The 9532-nt window shown below is 39.5% G+C and overlaps 1 long non-coding RNA gene across 1 annotated transcript; it reads right to left on the bottom strand.

Moving 5' to 3' along the window:
- Positions 1–8003: 8003 nt before the first annotated feature.
- Positions 8004–9532, bottom strand: LOC122297459. Its single transcript, XR_006238788.1, has 2 exons — positions 9287–9532; positions 8004–8408 (listed from the first exon to the last, which is right to left on the bottom strand). It is a non-coding gene; the product is annotated as an uncharacterized LOC122297459 (long non-coding RNA).

The raw sequence follows: 9532 nt of genomic DNA, 5'->3' as shown, positions 1-9532 counted from the left end.
TACACTATACCAATGAGGCTAGAGGCCCCCTTAGCTCAGGAGCATTTCCCCAGCCCCCTAGCTAGGGTTGACAACAACCCTGTATCCCTTTCACGATTCCCTCTAGGCCACCTGACCCTCAGTTGATCTTGTCTAGTTCCCCATTGAAGCCATTAGGGAAACATGGAGACAGAAGCTTTGTTGCTCCCAAAGAACTGGTCGTCCCTCCCTCTATGGCCACGATGGCCGTTGAGTCTATTATGGTCGTGGTCATTGAGCCAGTCACACCGACATGCCCTTGTAGGATGTCTTTGGGGGCTGAGATACTTTTGACGCACATCTATGGGGCCTTCCTAAAATTGGACCCCCGACGGTCAACTTTGGTGGAGGCCCTTCCCGAAGTGAATGTGGAGATGATTCCCTCCACTTTGTCCACAACGCACTCTGCCATCAAGGGTCAAATTTCTTATGATGTTGCAGAAGATCACACAAGAAGCCCTGAACCAGATGAGGAGAGGTTATCCACCCTTGAGTCTCTCATCTCCAACCACCAAGAGAAAACCCTACTTCTGCCAATGCCATTGATGGGCTCATTGTGGCTCCTACTAAGGAGCCTACCGAGAGAACTTTTGGAATGGAGGACGTGGAACCAGGTTTGGCCACTGTTCCTAACCTCATTGCCAAGAAGATGACCAGTCCTCTCCTTTCCTTATCAGGTGTAAGGTTGCCTATTTCTGGAGGTGAGGTGGTCGTGGAGCTGTGGACCAAGGGAGGGAGTCACCATGGCCTTAGTGACATAGGGGGCCGCAGGGTTCTTATGAGAAGCTCCCTCCTACTGCTAACTACACTTCTCTTTCCCAGCCTGCCATTACCCCTAAAGAGAGGATTATGAGAAGCTCCCAGTCCTCTTGCAAAGAGAGACCAATTGAGGTCATTCCTCTATCTACCCGATCAGAAGGAGGAGGGGCTCGAGCGGAGTCTCTTGAGCTTGTGACCATATCCCTTATGGAGCTCTTCTCAGAGGTCTATTGTGCCTAGTTATCTTTTCTTCATTTTTATCGACTACATCATACTTACCCTCTTCTTTTTGTTTCTTTGGCGATAGGGTGCATCCGAGTTGGCCGCCTTTATTGTGGATGGTAAAGAAGTTGTTGAAGGGGAGAACCAACTATAATTACACAGCACTTGCACACTCATAACTGCAACTATAATTTCTATTTTTTTAATCATTACAACATTTTCAAAGTTCGAAACAAAACAATACAAATTTTTTAATTTTTTTAAAAAAATATGTTTTAATTTTTTAAAAAAATATGTTTTAAAAAATTATATTAAAACAATTTTAATTTTATAATATTTTAATCAAATTTTTTTCTCTCGTTTCTCAAAATTCAATTAAACATCTTAATTTAAACTATTTTACTATTATTCACAAATATTCTAGTATCCAAATAAGCTCTAATTTGAGCTTTTGGCAGCCCAAAAACAATCAATTGGAAAAAATAAAAATAAAAATATGTCCTTTCCTAATCGTAATATTTCAAGGAAAAAAAAAAATTCATCTATCTTCCAAATGGTCAAATTTGAAAAAATTGGATCATCTCAATGGTGCTATTTTTGCAAAATTCTAACAATAATAAAATTTGACAATTTCAATGATAACATCTTTTGTCTTTTTCTAGTAATCATAATTCTAAAATGGGAGGAAATTATAAACAAGTGCTTTACTCATAAGAGATCAAATCTACAAATTGATGTGATTTTATATGAATTAATTTTAAATCTATAAAAATAATTTTATAATATAATATACATAATCAAGCCACAAATTAATTAAGCATTTCTCGATCGGTTTAATTTGTTAGCTTGAGGCCGGATGTGGCCGGCGGGAGATCAAAAACCTTGAGCAAGCAAGGCGGGCTAGCTGGAGTGCCAGGTAGAGCTGTGCATTAGGACCGGTTTTTTTTTTTTCCCGATCCAGTCTGCTCCTATTGGAAAGTGGATACAGTTATATAATACGATTATATAATACGATTACTGAATTAATACCGATACCCTTAACAAGGTTTGACTTTCTAAACAAATGTTGATTGGTGGTGGAAGCAAAGTCAACTTTATCGTGAACGTTGGGCAGTAAGTTTGGCAACCCATCACACACTGCAAAAGATATTTGGATGCTACCGCATAGCTTCATGAACAACTCCTTCGATACGTAATATATTTTACTTAAATCAAAGAAAAGAAAAAAAGTTGTTAGTCAGTCAAACCATATAAGAAAGTTGACTTTGATATTTGTGGTTCACGTCTCTAGCGTTGTTATTACGCACCAATGTTTTTAAAATCGTACCGTACCGGCCGGTACGGTCGGTATATTCCGTACCGGCCATCGGACCGGTACAGAAATTCTGTAATTTCGTACCGGTTCAAATACCGGCCGTACCGGCCGAGATTTCGGCCTGTACCGGCCCGTACCGGCCGGTATTTCGGTTTCGTTTTTTTTTTTTTTTTCATTTTTTCAAACTACAAATTTATTTTTTTACCCCCAATTTAGACTAAACTATTTATAATTTATATAGATATATGTATTTATGTATAATTTATTTATATATAAATTATTCTTTTGAAATATAATTAATATATATATATATATTTATATATATAATTTATTTATATATCGACTATCCCGAAACGGTACACGAAACGGTACCGGTACCGAAATATTTCGTTCCAGTGCCTTGACCGGTACGGCATCCGGTACGGTATTCAAAACATTGTTACGCACAGAAGAATTAAGCTTGGGCACCCCGCCCAAAATCTAGAAAAATGATTTTATAGTCGGTGTGTGCAAATCTAGCTATCTGAAAAATATTATATGAAAAAAAAAGTTTAATTTTAATAATAAATCTTAATTTAAAAAATAATAAAAAATACCCACGAACATTCAAACGGGACCTTAGTATCTAATTTGCTTGAGGTACCCAATCCTCAACGACCAATATTCCTTTCTCTTCTACATACCCTTCCCATACCCTTCCCAGAAATCCCTTCGAAAGTGCCTCTTCGATCGAGCTTGTTTTTATAGATTTTGGGACAGATTTGCAATCTATTATTTTTTAATATTTATAATTTCTATATATATTTATGATCAATTTGATTGCTTCGTATTAGTGAAATTGAAGAAGGAGCCAGCTCAGCTAAAGGAAAGAACCATCTAGAATAACTCTTCAATTGTATACGTGTCTAAATTTGTTAGAAAAGAATATTCTGACATGGTTGTGTATAAAAACATGCACTGTAACACGTATTTGATATGAATGAAATCAGAGCAAAATTACTTCATTCCATTCTTCTCTCCCTAATCTATCATGGTATCAAGAGCCGCATAAGGACTCACGTCCGAAGCCTAGCCATGGCAGAAAAAATTTCCCTCCCCTCTCCTTCCCACTTCATTACCGTGAAGTTAAACCATGAAAACTATCTATTGTGGAAGGCCCAACTCATGCCTTACCTCAATAGTCAGAATGTTTTTGGTTATATCGATGGTACCATCACTGCACCACCCCTGTTTGATGAAAGTTCCCAGCAGCCAAACCCAGCTTATCTTGCTTGGCGACAGCAAGATCAAGCTCTCATGACCATTCTCATTTCGTCCCTGTCTGAAAGTCTTATTGCCCATGTTGTTGCTGCCTCTACCTCACGGGAAATTTGGAATACTCTAGCCGATCTGTTTGCTTCTAAATCCCGAGCCCGTACAATGCAGCTTCAGTACCAACTCACCACACTCAAGAAAGGCTCCGAATCAATTGCAGAATATTATCAGAAAGCTCAACTTATTCGGGACACCCTTGCTGCATCTGGTAAAATCGTTTGTGACTTTGATTTTATCACTTACGTGTTAGCTGGTTTGGGTACAGATTTTGATGCCGTCGTTACCTCCATCACCACTCAGATTGATCTGGTTACTCCCTCACAAGTCTATAGTCATCTCCTCACCCATGAATCCAGACTCTCCCATCTACAGACCAATCTCACTACCACAGCTGAGTTTTCGGCAAACTCTACCACAATATCCAGTGGTACCAGAGGAAGAGGTTTATTTCAAGGCAGATGAGGCAACCGGAGCCGTGGTCGTGGCCGTCACAGTGGTCGGTTCTCCACTACCCATTTTTCCCCAAATCGCCCTCAATGTCAAGTGTGCCATAGACACGGTCATACGGCCATTCAATGCTATTACCGTTTTGACCATAGCTATCAAACCCCACCCCCTCCCTCTTTTTCGGCTAACCTCACCTCTGCTCCATCCTACCCATATGATACTGCTTCTTCCGTGGACTCCAATTGGTATCCCGATTCCGCAGCAACTCACCATTTCACCCATAACCTTTCTAATTTGTCTTTGAATCCCTCTGAATATAAGGGTGAAGATCAGGTTCGTGTGGGTGACGGAAATTCCCTCCCGATACATCACGTCGGCACCTCCAACATTTCTTCCCAAAATGGCAATCTTCTTCTCTCTCAACTCTATCACGTGCCCTCTATTTCTAAGAATTTAATTTCTGTTCGCAAATTATGTGAAGATAATTGTGTGTTTTTTGAATTTCATTCCTCCTTTTTCTATGTGAAGGACTCTTGCACCAAGAACATTCTGCTACAAGGTCCTACTAACAATGGCATGTATGTTTTTCCATCAACCCCAACGTCTCTTCATGCGTACACTGGTTCTAGAGTTTCCTCCTTCCAATGGCACGTCCGGTTAGGCCATCCATTCATGCAGTTGGTTCGTCGAATAATTTCTCATCTTTCATTACCTGTGAAGTCTTCCTCCACCCCTGGGTTGTGTTCCTCTTGCTGTCAAGCCAAACTCCATCAACTTCACTATGCTGCGTCTACTTCACGATCCACAGCTCCTTTACAACTTCTGTTTGTTGATGTCTGGGGTCCTGCACCCATTTTATCACGGGGTGGTTTTCGTTACTATGTGTCCTTTGTGGATGACTACAGCCGTTTTACTTGGTTGTTTCCCTTAAAGTGTAAATCGGATGTAGTCAATACTTTTATCACTTTTAAACGACATATTGAAATCTCTCTTAATGCAAAAATTCGTGCTCTTCAATCTGATTGGGGTGGTGAATTTCGCTCACTCACTCATGTTTTACATTCCTTTGGCATCTCACATCGCTTGACTTGTCCATATGCTCATGCTCAAAATGGTTTGGTTGAGCGAAAACACCGACACATAGTCGAAACTGGTCTTGCTCTTCTTGCTCATTCATTCTCTCCACAAAAATTTTGGTCCAATGCTTTCAATACGGCTGTGTACTTGATCAACCGGCTTCCCACACCTGTATTAAACAATAAATCCCCTTTTGAACTTTTATGGCATAAACTTCCAAATTATAATTTTTTGAGAACTTTTGGATGTCTTTGTTGGCCTAATCTCTGGCCTTTTAACAAACACAAAATGGATTATTGTTCTCTTCCATGTGTTTTCCTTGGATACAGCCCAAATCATCATGGCTATCTGTGTTTTCATCTTCCAACTGGACGAATGTATGTCTCCCGAGATGTGTTATTTGATGAACACAGTTTTCCACTTCAAAAGACCAACATCAGCCCAGTTCAACCTTCTTCCCACGCTACTCTACCCATTTCACTGTCCGTCCGGTCCATTTCACCTTCTTCCCCTCCTACCTCAGCTACACCTGTATCCCGACCCACTCATAACTCCCTCTCTCGGCCCACATCTCATATTCCCTCACGGCCCACCCCTCATATTCCCTCACGGTCCATATCTCCCACAAATCCGATGGAATTAAGTCATACTCCAATTGACCATACGCTCCAGCCCCACGGTCAAAATCACCACACATCTACCCGTCCCTCCAGTCCTATGCGATCTATCACCACACCTCCAGAATCTTCCTCACACACTGTAGCACTTCCCTCTTCCCCTCAAGCTCCCCTGCATCTCCCAACGTCTGCGTCTATCTCTGCTCCTACATATGAGTACTTTGTCCAAACTCGATCGAAATCCAACCTCCATTTTCCAAAAGTTAGAACCGACGGCACTGTGGCTTGGCCAAAACCCAGAGCTCACGTTACCTCTCTCACTCCTCCAGATGAGCCATCCTCTGTTACCGAGGCTTCTAGGTTCCCCGAATGGCGTAAAGCCATGCAGCTCGAGTTTGAAGCCCTACTTTCCAATAATACCTGGACACTAGTACCTCTGGCTCCCTCTCACAATCTCGTTGGCTGTCGCTGGATCTTCAAAACAAAGTTTCACTCCAATGGCTCAATCGAATGGCGTAAGGCACGGCTAGTAGCCAAAGGCTACAGTCAACTTGAGGGACTAGATTATTCCGAGACTTTCAGCCCAGTGGTGAAGCCGGCAACTATCAGGTTGGTTCTCTCCGTTGCTTTCTCTTCTCAGTGGTCCATTCACCAATTGGACGTGCAAAATGCCTTCTTGCACGGTTTATTAGATGAAACTGTTTACATGTCCCAACCTATGGGGTTCGTTCATCCCCAATTTCCCCATTATGTATGTAAGCTCAATCGAGCTTTATACGGACTGAAACAAGCCCCCCGTGCGTGGTATGCACGGCTGAGTCGAAAATTGCTTGAGCTTGGATTTGTGACTTCTAAGTCGGATACTTCTCTGTTTGTCTATCGGCATCAATCTGTTGTCATCTATTTTTTGGTCTACGTTGATGATGTGATCCTAACTGGTTCAGACCCGCATGCTATTTCTTATCTTATTCATCTTCTGAGTGATGAATTTCCTCTGAAAGAGCTTGGTGACCTTCATTATTTTTTGGGAGCTGAATGTCATCGTACTTCTACTCGGCTACTGCTATCTCAACGTAAATACATTTTGGACTTACTTAAAAAGACACATATGGACAACTGTAAACCAGTCAGTAGTCCCATGTCTCCGTCTATGAAACTATCGGCTTTCGATTCATCTGCCATGGAAGACCCAACACTTTATAGGAGTGTTGTGGGTAGTCTACAATACTTGCTCTTTACCAGGCCTGATTTAGCCTTTTCAGTCAATCGGGTTTGTCAATTCATGCATGCACCATGTGTCTCCCATTGGCAATCTGTAAAGCGTATCCTGCGCTACCTAAAGCATACTTTGGATTATGGTCTGGTCATTACATCATCCGTTACACCAACTCTGTCTGCATTTTCCGATGCTGACTGGGCAGGGTGTCCGGATGACAGAAAGTCTACAGGGGGCCATTGTGTTTTCTATGGTTCTAATTTGATTTGTTGGAGCTCCAAGAAACAGTCTACCATTGCTCGATCCAGTACTGAGGCTGAATATAAGGCCCTAGCGCATGCCACTTGTGAATTAATTTGGGTCCAGTCTTTACTTTCTGAGTTGGGTATCTTCTTACCCAAACCTCCCATACTCTATTGTGATAACTTAGGCGCCACCTACCTGTCGGTCAATCCAGTTATGCACTCACGAACCAAACACGTTGATATTGACTATCATTTTGTCCGGGATCGTATTCACAATAAGACTCTTCAAGTCTCCTTTCTTTCTAGTAAGGACCAAATTGCTGATGTGCTTACCAAACCGCTATCCACAGCCCGGTTCTGCACTCTTAGATCAAGCCTCACAGTTCTTCCAGCCCTGCTTGGCTCGCCGGGGAGTATTAGTGAAATTGAAGAAGGAGCCAGCTCAGCTAAAGGAAAGAACCATCTAGAATAACTCTTCAATTGTATACGTGTCTAAATTTGTTAGAAAAGAATATTCTGACATGGTTGTGTATAAAAACATGCACTGTAACACGTATTTGATATGAATGAAATCATAGCAAAATTACTTCATTCCATTCTTCTCTCCCTAATCTATCACTTCGAAATTCAAAAGTTATGTTCAACAATTGGTTCATTTAATGTCTATTTATTCAGAGAAATTAATATTTTAATAGGATGGAGGAAATTATAGCTAAGCTAACGTTGTAGATGCATTGGCAGCTGTATATCCAGAAATTAATTAATTAATTATATTACTAGAAAAACGAATTTTTGTAATTAATTTATTGCAACAAAAAGATTATTTGCGAAACACTCAAATCTTACATCATATATATATATATATATATATTGATCCCATAAAAAGGATGTAGAAATATTCCACTCTTAATGCCAATCAAACTCTTAATTTGTCACTCTCTTCTAACATATATATAACCATATATATCATGTACGCACGCTTCATGCATGCATCATGTACATGCAGAGGCTGTCCGGTTTTTGGTTTTGGTGCAGGTACGTTTAGGATGATCGATGTTTAATTGGCAAATGATGTACGCTTCAACCATGTACATGTATCTGCTGGTTTGCTGTTGGTGTAGGGGGACTTGGCATGGTGCGATGTTGCGCGAAATCAACTAGTTTTCTTGCTTCAGTATCTGCAAAATCTAGCTAATATATTTAATCAAACAAGTGTTGGTTCACAAATTGTATCATATTATATGTATGCAAAATATATATTGTGAGGATGCCGTTTTTGTTAAGAAATTAATATAAATTTATCTCCATCAATTTGAGAAGTGATACATCAACAACTCGTATATATGTAACTAATTCACAACTTTTCTTATAAAATAATAATTAAAAAAACATTAAACACAACAAATTAAATAAAGCAAAAATAAAAGAAATTGTTATTTTATTAAATAGTTGTAGATCATAAGTTGTAACTGGGTGCTGGTTTATCATGTGTTTTCTTTTCTTTTCTTTTTTCCTGCGCAAACAAAGACAGACCATACATAATATTCTCAGATTGAATTATTTATAATGTCAAGAGTGCTCAAGACATCTTATTTTGTTTCTGTACGCAACAGAATCTGATCATCACTACTTGTGAAACACGAGTTTTCAATTAAATATGAAGTATTGTGTTTGTATGATAGAAAGTTCTTCAATTATTTTTTCTTCTAGATCATCTCAAAGGGATGAGCTCATGTTTATATATATATATATATATATGTGTGTGTGTGTGTGTGTACGTATGATATATATATATATATATTATATATAAAATTTATGGAAATTGTTCTAATTGCAAGATTACTAACACACTACTTGTTCATACATTCTGTAAGAAAAATGAGTACTTCTGATGAATTATTTATGACAAAAATGATTATTTACGATGAGAATAGTAATAAATAATCATTTTGACAGCAAATAAATATTTATCTTGTGGTGATGGCATGGCAGCATCTATTTTCAACTAATGAATAATCTGGAATTAAGTTAGAGCTTAGCGAGCTAGGATTCAAACCTGCACTGATTTGATACGGCTGCATGGCCAAGATTGCTGCAGAGAATAATATGACCAGAATAATATAACGAGTGAAGGAATATAGCACCATGTCTGCTCGGAAGATAATTTTGTGCTATCTCTTGCTCTCTTAGGCCTTACCAAACCTCTTATTTATATCTACATAAGTAGTGTCCTTTTGTTTCAGATGTTCGGTTAAAGTGCGAATAATGCTATATGCATTATGCACGTACACCGTCTGACACG

This window comes from Carya illinoinensis, chromosome 15 (genome assembly GCF_018687715.1).
Source record: "Carya illinoinensis cultivar Pawnee chromosome 15, C.illinoinensisPawnee_v1, whole genome shotgun sequence".
Classification (NCBI taxonomy): domain Eukaryota; kingdom Viridiplantae; phylum Streptophyta; class Magnoliopsida; order Fagales; family Juglandaceae; genus Carya; species Carya illinoinensis.
This window is presented reverse-complemented; position numbering and strand designations above follow the sequence as displayed.